At 39.6% G+C, this 12,294-nt stretch overlaps 1 protein-coding gene across 1 annotated transcript in view; it reads left to right on the forward strand.

Annotated features, from left to right (window-relative positions):
* The window catches only part of NSL1 (NSL1 component of MIS12 kinetochore complex), a 45,253-nt gene extending 34,975 nt beyond the window's left edge, over window positions 1-10,278 (forward strand). The window contains exon 8 of the mRNA XM_084865569.1: window positions 9,296-10,278. The gene's annotated coding sequence lies outside the window, so the exon portion shown is untranslated. The remainder of the gene's footprint in view (window positions 1-9,295) is intronic.
* Window positions 10,279-12,294: the final 2,016 nt, after the last annotated feature.

The following is a 12,294-nucleotide window of genomic DNA, read 5'->3' on the forward strand; positions in this document are numbered from 1 at the left end:
AAAACACCTAGCAAAGTATTAGCAAATATAACTCAATAATATAGAAAAAGAATTGTACATCATGATCAAATAGAGTTTATTCCAAGGATAAAATAAGGTTTAACAATTGAAAGTCAGTCAACATAACCCACCACATTAATAGACTAAAAAAAAAAAGAAAAGTCACACTATCATATCCATTGATGCAGAAAATGTATTTCACAAAATTCAATAATGATTCATGGTAAAAACTCCCAGAAAAATAGGAATAAAGGGGGAACTTCTTCAATTTGGTAAAAAGCATACATGTGCACATACACAAACACGTACACCCACCCACACACAAAACTACAGCCAACATTATATATAATTATGAAAGACTGAATGTTTCCCCTCAAAACACAAGGCAAGAAGATTTGTTCTCACAGCTCTTACTCAATATAGTGCTAGAAATTCTAGTCAGTGTCAGGAAGAAAATAAAGCTATACAAATCAGAAAAGACTACATGAAACTATTCTTATTTGCAGATGACGTGATTGTCCACATAGGAAATCCCAAGGAATCTACCAAAAATTCCTAAAACTAATATGTGAGTTCAGCAAATCACAGGACACAAATAAGCCTACGAAAATCAAATGAACACATGGACACCAACATCATGCTAAGTGAAATAAGCCAGTCATAGAAAGATAAATATCGCATGATCTCACTCATATGTGGGATATAAAGATCAACATAAACTAATGAACAAAAATAGATTCAGAGACAAGGGGTAGGAGATGGGGGATAGAGATCAATCAAACGACTTGTATGCATGCATATTAGCATAACCAATGGACGCGGACACTGGGGCCATGGGGGCTTGCCCTTGGGGGTGGGAGTGGTGGGGGAAGAAAGTCATGGGGGAGGGGGAAAGAAGACATATGTAAGACTTTAAATAATAAAAATGTATATTACAAAATAATACTATTTATAATCACTAAAAATGAAGAGATAGTCTTAACAAAACATGTTCAGACTTATATGCTAAAAGCTACAAAATGTGCATGAGAGAAGTAAAAATCTAAACTAATGGCGAGACACACTATACTCATGGATTGGAAGACTCAGCTAAGATGTCAGTTCTCCCCGAAGTCATATATAGGTTTAATGCAACGCCTGCCAAAAATCCCAGCAAGATTTCTTTTTGTGTGTATAGCTATACAAAACTCAACAACAGGATAGCAAGAAAGTCAATTATAAAATAAATAAAAGATTTCACCAAAGAGCATACACAGGTGACAAACACATGAAAAGATGTTCAACATCATTAGTCATTAGGGGAATCCAAAATAAAACCACAATGAGATATTACACACCTATCAGAACGGCTCAGATAAAATATAGTGACAAAACCGAATGCTGAAGAGCATGCCACAGCACAGTATCACTCAGACACTGAGAATTTAAAATGGTTCAGCCACTCCGGCAAACACTTTGGTGATTTCTTTAAAAACTAAACGTTCAGCTGCTATATGACCCAGCAACTGCGCTTTTGGGAATTTCCCCAGAGAAATGAAGACTCAGGTTCACACGAATGCTTATAGCAGTTTTATTCATAATCGCCAACAACTGGAAACAACCCGGATGCCTGTCAGTGGGTAAACGGTTAAACCGACTATGGTACTTCCACGCCATGGAATATTACTGTTCAGCAGCAACAACAAAAATGAGCTATTGAACCAGCAACAACCTGGATGAACTTCCAGGGAATTATGTTAATTGAAAGAAAAAAAAAGTCAATCTCAGAAGATTATGTACTGTATGACTGACTACATTTATATGACATTCTTGAAATGACAGAATAGTAGAAATGGAGAACAGAATAGCAGTGCCAGGGATTAAGCAGTGGGTGAGCCAAGCACAGGAGAACATGGTTGTGACTGCAAAAGGTACTGGTGACAGAGTGATCCTTGTGGTGATAGAACTGCTCTGTATTTTGACTGTATCAATGTCAACATCTGGTCGTGATACTGAATTATAAGTTTTGCACGATATTAACTTCTGAGGGAAACTGGGTGAAGGGCAGATGGGATCTCATTGCAATGTGAATCTACAAATATCTAAAATAAAAAAAAGTTCAATTAAAAGAAAGCAACAACACCTAAAACTAATATAATGTTAAATTGTCCACTGTAATTGAAAAAAAAAAAAAAGTAGAAAAAAAAAGACAACAAAATGATAAACACAACATTTAAAGTGTGGATGGAATCAGGAGGAGCATACAAGTGAATGAAAGGGTTTGTCAATGTTCTGATTCTTGGGTTAGACAGGGGATGGCTTTAGAGATGTTTGTTATATTACTAATGAGCAAATAAGTAATAAGTAATTATAGGAAGTCCATTTATGGGCCAATGATGACAGAGTATAAGGAACTGGGAATAAAGGTTCATCTAATTTTGTGTATCTCGGGTCTGATGAGCACATTTTAGGCCACCTTCTTACTTAAATAGAAGACTCTTTCTGCCCTACCCAAGCCAAGAGCACAGACGGCTGAAGAGATATCTTGAAGGAATACCAAAGGAGTGCCTGGGGGAATACCAAAGCTGCTGATCTCCTTCTAAGTCGGAGATCTATAGCCAAGCCAGTGCAAGTCCTTCATAGTTAACTCACTCAGGAGATGTGTCACCAGCGTCGTGAGCCCAACTCTGTGCCAGACACAACAAAACGTTGGATAATCCTCCAAGGAGATTACAAATTAGTTGTAAGTGGTGGCAAGTCCAATAGGAAATGAGTAAACTTATTTTTTTAAAGTGAGTCACAAATGACCAGTGTCTTATTTCTTGTTTTAAAGAGAATAATGAGCAATCACTTTGGATACTAGGCTATTAAAATTCCTGTGGTATACCACAATTTAGAGCTGCACTAGATACTAGCATTCCACAACTAGTTAAAATACTATTACCGTATTAGCTGTCTTTCCAGAGAAAACAAAATTGAAGGGGGGGGGGGTAAGAAGAAAAATGAATTACCTATTTTTCTGTGGGTGTATAGTATGCTACTTGGATTCTTCTGTAAGTCATTAAGTGTGCTCACTTCTGCCTTGATGGTTTGTGCTGGACTTCTTAGAGCGAAACTCTTCTATCCAAATGTCACTGGTCCCAATGTGAATGTTCATTATATAGTTAGCTTTCAAACTTTAGTCAGTGCATGCTCTTCCTGAGTTTGAATGCAGACTCTGCCATTTTTCTGGGTAACCTGGGCAAGTTTGTTAAGGTCTCCACACTTCAGTGCCCTCATTGCTAGTGCTGGTTATTCAATGAGACCCTGGGTTGGGGAATGGAGACAAAGCGATGAATGAGACATTGATTTTGCCCTCATGGGGTTTCTAAACTTGTAGGGGAGACAGATGTGTAGATGAAGACTAGGCCACTAATATAGGTAAGAACTGGATAGACACACACCAAACAAGTGACTAGAATTGGAAGTGATGATCACCCAGTTTACCTGTAATGCTTGCCTCCTATATCTTTTGTGTAAATGCATCATTAATACTTTTTCCTTTTAAAATGCAAATGCCTGCCAAAACCGGTTTGGCTCAGCAGTAGAGCGTCGGTCTGTGGACTGAAAGGTCCCGGGTTCGATTCCAGTCAAGGGCACGTACATTGATTGTGGGCACATCTCCGGTGGGGGGTGTGCAAGAGGCAGCTGGTCGATGTTTCTCTCTCATCGACGTTTCTAGCTCTCTATCTCTCTCCCTTCCTCTCTGTAAAAAATCAATAAAATATATATTTTTAAAAAATAAATAAATAAAAAATAAAATACAAATACCTTTCCCGAAACCGGTTGGCTCAGTGGATAGAGCATCGGCCTGTGGACTGAAAGGTCCCAGGTTCGATTCCGGCCAAGGGTATGTACATTGGTTGCGGGCACATCCCCAGTGGGGAGTGTGCAGGAGGCAACTGATCGATGTTTCTCTCTCATCAATGTTTTTAACTCTCTATCCCTCTCCCCTCCTCTCTGTAAAAAATCAATGGTCTTAACTCATGGTCTTTATCTTTCCTGTAAGAGCCGGGGGAGAGAAAGGCTGAGGAGTGGCAAGTTCGGATGGAGGAAACGTGACGTGTTTTGAAGTTGGCTGTAAAGCCCAGAGTTCTTGGGTTGCCCATTCCTTGGGGAATCCTGGGCACCAGGGAGACAGCTAAAGAGAGTAGATGTTTCTAGAAGGGAAGTTGCTAAAAACAACCCTTGATATGTTGTTTTAGGCAGGTCCTCATCTTATATTTATCTGTTCCTCTTTTCTTCCCGCATTTTTATCAGGAATCCAACAAATGACCCAAGAAACAAGTTCAATCCTTCTGACCTTGAACTGTAATCCTAAAATTGTAATCTCAATTGTGTTCCCTAATTGGCTAGTAAGATTTTCATACACTGCTAACAGGTCTATTAATTGGAAGGCCATTTTGAAATATGTGTCAAATACTTTGAGAATATATATATTCCTTTTGAGTAGCAATTCCACTACTAGGAATTAAACCTAAGGCCACAATCAGACAAGTACAGACATGTAAGGGTACAATAATTGCTATGGACTGAACTGTGTCCTCTCCACAAATTTATACGCTGAAACCTTAACCCTAGATGTGACTATACCTGGAGATAGGGTCTTTAAGACCTAAAGGCAAATGAGGTCATAGAGTGGGGCCCTAGTCCAATAGAATGGGCCTCATAAGAAGACTAAGAGAGATCTCTCTCTCACCCCCACATGAGGACACAGTGAGAAGGTGACCACCTACAAGCCAGGAAGAGAGCCTTCATCAGAAACCAAATTGGTGGTCACCTTGATCTTGAACTTTCCAGCTTAAAGAACTGTCAGAAATTTCTCACATAAGCAACCACCCAGTCTTTGGTACTTTGTTATGGCAGCCTCTGCTACCAAATACAAGGATATTAACAATGTTGCCTACACATATGGAAAAATTGAAAACAGCAAAATAATAGATACTTAGATCAGCTATTGTGTAGCTCTTCATTGGAATACTATATATATATATATATATATATATATATATATATATATATATATATATATTTCAGAGAGGAAGGGGGAGAGAGAGAGAGAGAAACATCAATGATGAGAATCATTGATCGACTGCCTTCTGCACACCCTCCACTGGGGATCTAGCCTGCAACCTGGCATATGCCCCTTGATTGGAATCAAACCTGGGACCTTTCAGTCTGCAGGCTGGTAATGCTCTATCCACTGAGCCAAATTGGCTAGGGCATATTTAAAATGATAATATAGATGCATATTTACTGTCATGGAAAGAGGTTTATATGATATTTTAAGTGAAAAAGCACACTAGAGTATGATTTCATGCATATAAATATATAAATGTGTATATATACTTGCATTAAAAATGTGGAAAAGAAACTTGTATAAGTCAGTGTTCGCCAGAGAAACAGAACCAATATGATATCTATCTATCTATCTATCTATCTATCTATCAATCAATCAATCATCTATCTATCTATGGATTTATTAGAGGTACTGGCTCACATGATTATAGAAGCTGAGGGGTCCCTCAGTCAGCCGTCTGACAGCTGATGGTATAATTCCGTCTGAGTCCAGAGGCCTGAGCCAGGGGCTCCCTTTTTGGTTTTTTTTGGGCCTTCCGTGAATTGGGTGAGGCCAACTCAGTGGGTGAGGATCATTTTCTTTCCTTTCTCTACAGAATAAAAGGCTAATCTCTTCCAGAAACACCCTCACAGACACGCCCAGAAATAATGTGTTACCAGCTCTCTGGGTGTCCCTTCTCCCAGTGAGGTTGACACATAAAATAAACCAGCACAACATGCCAAAATATTAGCAGTTATCTCTGTGTGTGACTGGGTAATGAGTCTTTTTCTTCTATATGATTTTTAATCAATTCTAGATTTTAATACCACGTATGACTAAGAATCATAAAAATATTAAAGGTTATAGAGCTACCTAGATGACGCATAGGTGCCAAACAATAAATGAATTATTGTTTCTAGTATAATCAGAAATTTCTTTTTACAATTTGCTTATTGATGTCACAACTTTTCTATTGATTTTAATTGCTCATATTTTTGCTCTTTTATATTAAATTACACTTATTCTGTTTGTTAATATTAACTTTTAAATTATATTTAACTGCTCTTTTTACATTTCATTAATTTTACATAGCTGCTTTCCCTACCACAATATCACTAACTATTGAACAGGGCTAGAATTAGGAAAGTAATTTTTTTCATTAAAAAAAAAAAGGTACAACAAATTACAAATTAGAAAAACTGACAACACTAAAAACATCAGAAAAATCAAGAAAATACCATATTTATATTAGTTACCTCTATAATATTTTCTTGTTACACTTCTGAGTTGCATAAGACAATGATTCTGTAATACATTTTTTTAAAGATATATTTTATTGATTTTTTTTACAGAGAGGAAGAGAGAGAGATAGAGAGCTAGAAACATCGATGAGAGAGAGACATTGATCAGCTGTCTCTTGCACACCCCCTACTGGGGATATGCCCACAACCAAAGTACATGCCCTTGACCGGAATTGAACCTGGGACCTTTCAGTCCACAGGCCAATGCTCTTTCCACTGAGCCAAACCAGGCTCGGCTGTAATAGATTTTTTATATAGACCAGAAAGATAATTCAGTCTTTCCACGTGGTAGATAAAAATTCAATTTAAAAATAATTGAGATAATTTTTTTCAGCTTCACAACATATTCTTGGTGATGTCATGTAGTTTTTCAGAATTGTTGTCAGATTTGGAAAAACCTCCAAGTTTTTTAATGTATGAATTGTAATATTTCAGGGAAGTTCGGTTTTCTTTCCCAATGATTCATTTGAAATATTCTTAGAATTAATGACACTCATTAGCCAATTTGCTAACCAATTTATTACCAATGACCTCATTGTAGTGGCATATTGTCCTCATTAATGTCAACACTTCAGATGAGAGCAGCAAGAATTGTGAATGTTTTTCTGTTGTGTTTATATGATCCACTCTGCCTCATTATTGGATAATCAGATAATACAATAGTCTGTTTGTTGCTTTTATTTGACATTAATCTTGACTTCTAAATGAATTATTGTTACAAATTTTCTACAAATTAGAAAACTGACACTAGTCTGAAATTTCTTTTTACAATTTGCTTATTGATGTCAAATTTTTCTATTATTTTAATTGCTTATATTTTTGCTCTTTTATATTAAATTACACATATTTTTTCTATTTATTAATAATAACTATTAAATGATATTTAACTGCTCTTTTTACATTTCATTAATTTTACATAGTTTTCTCTCAGTTTTAAAATATATTAATGTATTTAGAAGTCACAAAGGATGGTTCCCTTCATGTACAAACAAATCAGGAGCCTGTAACTTTCTAACTTTTATGATATTAAAAATGTTCCAGAACCTATTTTCTAACAGCAGCAGAAATGTCATATTCAGGCTTTATCAAATTTGCCACTCCCAGTAAGAAAGTAAAACTCCCTTGTGGTTTACTTATAATGGGATAAGCTGAATTTTTAAATTTCATTCCTGGCAAGTGAAAATGCTGCTTTGACAAGACAAGAGGATTTAGTTGTAAACAACAACTAAATCCTCTGCTTGTCATTGTGCACGTGTGATGATCAGAAGACTTTCCCGATAAGCTTCTGACGCTGTACATTTCAAACCTTTCTCCTCTGTAGTCCTCATAGGTTTGGTGCCAGGGAGCAGGGGAGTGTTCATGTCTTAGGGCAAGGTTCTTTGTCATGGGAGGTAGCACAATGGGCAATATATATAAAAACTAGAAGCCCAGTGCACAAAATTTGTGCATGGGGGCGGGGGGCCCTCAGCCGGCCTGCACCCTCTTGCAGTCCTGGAGCCTGCGGGGAGCAGGCCTGAGCCTGTCAGTTGGACATCCTTAGTGCTGCTGCAGAGGTAGGAGAGGCTCCTGTCATCGCCAGCTGTGAGCCTGGCTTCTTGGGGCCCTGCTCCTGCCAGTTGCCCTCTGTGTGTGGGGCTACCGGCCGGGCGATCAGGCCCCAAAAGCTGGGCTCACGGCTTCTGGCTGAGCAGCACTCCCCCTGTGGGAGCACACTGACCACCAGGGGGCAGCTCCTTTGTTGAGCATCTGCCCCTGGTGGTCAGTGTGCATCATAGCAACGGGTTGTTTGCAGTTTGGTCAATTTGCATATTAGAGGCCTGATGCATGAAATTCGTGCAAGAGTAGAAATTCGTGCAAGAGTAGGCCTGCCTTCCCCCAGCATGCTGGCACTGGCTTCCCTCTGGCGCCCAGGATCCAGGCTTCCCTCGCAGCCCCAGCTTCATCCAGAAGGACATCTGGTCTAATTGGCATATTATACTTTTATTATTATAGATATCTCTGATTAATCTTCTCTCTCAAGAGCCCCCGAATGCCCATAACTACTTCAGCACTATCAGACATGAAGGGACTGAGGGGAAGTTGGGATAAAAAGAGACCGTGGTCTTAACCATTTGTGGTCAAAATATCTAATTTTGCAAATTTTATTTTAGTCTTTCATGATGTGACCACATTGCTAGGGGGTTGTACATGAGGGGCCTTAAAGCCTTTGCTCATTCACTTCCTGGAAACTTTGACCCAGCTTCCAGGGCTCAAATGCCTTTTTCTATTCTTAACACAGGGCCCAAAGTGATCCCATAAAAACTTAAGTCAGATCATGTCACACTTCTGCTTAAAAGCCTGCAATGTTTTCCAACGTCACTTCGAGTAAAAGTCAACAGTCCAGATGGCCCTGTATGACCTGGCTCTTTGCCTTTCTAACATCACCTCTTGGTATGCAGCCCTTCCTCACTCCACTCCAGCCTCCTACGCTTTCTGGAATGGCCAGGCACGCTCCCCAGGGGGTCTTGATTTTACTGTTTTGCATCCTGGACTACTCCCAGATATTCTCAGGGCTCCCTCTTGCCGCCTTCAGGAAACCTGGCTTGACCCATCCCTCACTCTTCCCTATTTCTCTTCCCTGCGTCAAATTTCTTCATAGAGCACATCACTATCTAAATGCTATGCGTTGTGCCTGGCCTGCGTGGTTCAGTGGTTAAGGGTCAACTTATGAACCAGGAGGTCATGGTTGAATTCCCAATCAGGACATAGGACTGGGTTGCAGGCTCTATCCCCAGTGTGGTGTGTGCTGGAGGCAGCCGATCAATGATTCTGTCTCATCATGGATGTTTCTCTCTCTCTCTCCCCATCTCCCTTCCTCTCTGAAATCAATAAAATAAATAAATACCACATGTTGTGATAGTCTGTCTTTCTCCTCCAGAACGTGAGCTCCACCAGGTGCAGGTCTTTGTTCTGTTCACTGCTGTGCCCCAGTGCCTACAACAGTGCCTGACACATGACTGATTTCCGGTCAACGCTGGGGCCTTCGCCTTAAACTCTCCTTTTTCTAGCCCCACCGGAAGCCCGCAGGATCACCTTCTGAGAAAGATCAGTGAAAGTACACTTACTGGAAGGCCCGTGTCCCTAAAAAAGGGAAGAGCAAAGGTGACAGAGGGACCGGGTTTTCTAGCATTTGAGCAAATGGTGTTTACAACGAACCGTCTTCTTGTGAAGTGAATCACCTGAGGATTTGATCCCTGACCTCCTGCACCTCCTCCCCTGTCCCCAAAGGGTTATTGTGGTAGCAATAGGAAATTGCCAAATTATGTAATATAATTTCTTTTCCAAGTTCTAAGGAAAAAACGACATTTGAAAGGTTTGTTCTTGTTTATTTCTTTTCGTTTTTCTTCCCCCTTATGACTTAGAATAAAATGAATAAAAAAATGTTACAGGAAAGTGAAAAAAAAAAAATACCAACAGGTTTTTATTACAGCATCCTACTTGGTCAGTGAGGTGTTGGCATTCGTGTGACAATGAACTTAGTCACCTGACATCCCCTCTTGGTATCCAGCCCTTAGTGCCAGGAAGACAAGACTGCTTGTAAATACAAAACATTTTTAGATGTTAACACAATCAAATATTTTTCCAAAAAGTAAAAAAATACAAGTAAAAACAATGATTTATAATTTCTCTACCACCACAGGAAAGCTAGGGTTTTTAAAAATATATTATCTTCTAATTTTATTCTCATATACATCTACTTTCTCATTGTGGTATAAAACACACAACCTAAATTTACCATCTTCATCATTTTTTAAGTGGACAGTAGATTTGTGCATACATTTTTACATACATGTTCTATTTGTACTTGCTGTATCCTGACCTTTTCTCACTGTACCTCATATCAAATAAATCTTCCATGTGCCAAATTTGTCTGATGCTTGTAATTTTAAAGATGCACAATGTTTCATTCTATGACTATGACATGTTATTGAACCATTCACCTATCATTAGACATTTATGCTGCTTACAAATGTTCATTCTTCAAATGTTATGAACTTTTACTGCATATAGTATTTTTCTCCTTAGTATTTTCAATGCTCTTCCTAGCTTGATTTTTCTGGAAGTTTTCTAGGGAAAACAAAGTAAGAAGCAATGAATCTTGCCTGGCTCTTAAAAATTACAACAAAATTGTTTTCCAGTTGGTTTGTACCAATTTATAATGATGCCAGTGAAATATGACAGTTCTAATTTCACCACTGTCACTGGCATTTGATACAGCCTTGATTTTTGTTAATTTAATATTTTTTCTCATTTTAATACATTTTTTATATCTACTTTCCTTATTCTATTGGGAAATGCCAGTTCATGCCACTTGTGCAGTTTACTTTTGGGAGGTTATCTCAGTACTTATTTTGTTTCTTTTCATGGACTGTACATATACTAGAAATTTTAACCCTTTCTCAGATTTACCATGAATATTTCCCCCATCTGTTGTTTTTTTTAAAATATATTTTATTGATTTTTTACAGAGAGGAAGGGAGAGAGAGCTAGAGAGCTAGAAACATCAATGAGAGAAACATCGACCAGCTGCCTCTTACACACCCCCTACAGGGGATGTGCCCACAACCAATGTACATGCCCTTAACCGGAATAGAACCCGGGACCTTTCAGTCCGCAGACCGACGCTCTACCACTGAGCCAAACCGGCTTCGGCCCATCTGTTTGTTTTTAAATCTTCAGTCACAACTGTCATATAAAGCAATTTAACATTCTTTTGCGGCTCACATCTTCCCAGTGTGATTTCCCCTGTCCCAGGGGTCCCGGGGTGTCTCAGAAAATTCTCTCTGTAGTATTTTTTTTAAAAATTTGATATAGGATTTGATTCTGTTTTACCTTCCTAGTTTTCTTTTCTACATCTAATTATTTCATCCATTCATTTTTATGTATGAGGTGTAGGTCAAACTGATCTGTTCCTTAAATGCTAACTAGTTAACCAAGCCTCCGCCTTGGAAGAGAGTTGAAGGAACCCTTGGAAGAGAGTGACTAGGACAGTTGGCCTGACATAGGAGGAGTCCTCGTGTGCTGGGCGCGGTCCCAGGCCCCGTGGGAGCTCCAGCCCCAACGGATGAGGAATGATAAGTGGCTCAGTGGGAACAGAAAAGTGGCGACTACGGGAATGAAGTGTGGGACGGCATCTAATGTCCACTGTTTTTACCCCTTTTCCTTCCTAAACATGTCGGCTTGACCCAAAGGTCTTCCTATCTTGTTAGCGTTCTTTTTCTTTTTTTAAAATATATTTTATTGATTTTTTTTTTTTTCTTTTTACAGGAATAGAGAGGGATAGAGAGTTAGAAACATTGATGATGTGCCCACAACCAAGGTACATGCCCTTGACCGGAATCGAACCTGGGACATTTCAGTCCGCAGGCCTATGCTCTTTCCAATGTGATTTCTCCTGTCCCAGGTTGTCTCAGAAAATTGTCTCCATGGTATTTTTTTAAAATTTGATATAGGATTTGATCCTATCCACTGAGGCAAAGGGGCTTCGGCTAGAGTCCTTTTTCATTTGCAAGAGTGAGGGCTGTCTGTCGATAGATTTACCGCAATAGATTTACTGAGTCCTGTGCCTGTGTGGGACGACTACGCGTTATGCCCAAGTGAAGACAAGGAGATTAGGAGGTAAGTTAGGCGGACAACCTGGTGTAGAGATGGCTCCGCTGTGGAGAACAGAGGGTGTGGAGCCCACCTCCTGACCTCAGCCTTGCGCCTCCACCCTCCGTGCAGCTGGTCAGAGCCCCTGCCCACACAGACAGACAGGACTCTCCCCAGCCTTTGCACGGAGCCGGAATCCCACCCGGAGAGCCACGTGCACCCGATTGGGAGTCGGAAGCGCCCGCCTCCACCCCCCGCTGCAGCCCAGGAGCCTGGAAACTTGAG

The sequence above is a fragment of the Pipistrellus hanaki genome (assembly GCF_964339955.1).
Source record: "Pipistrellus hanaki genome assembly, chromosome: 18".
Lineage (NCBI taxonomy): Eukaryota > Metazoa > Chordata > Mammalia > Chiroptera > Vespertilionidae > Pipistrellus > Pipistrellus hanaki.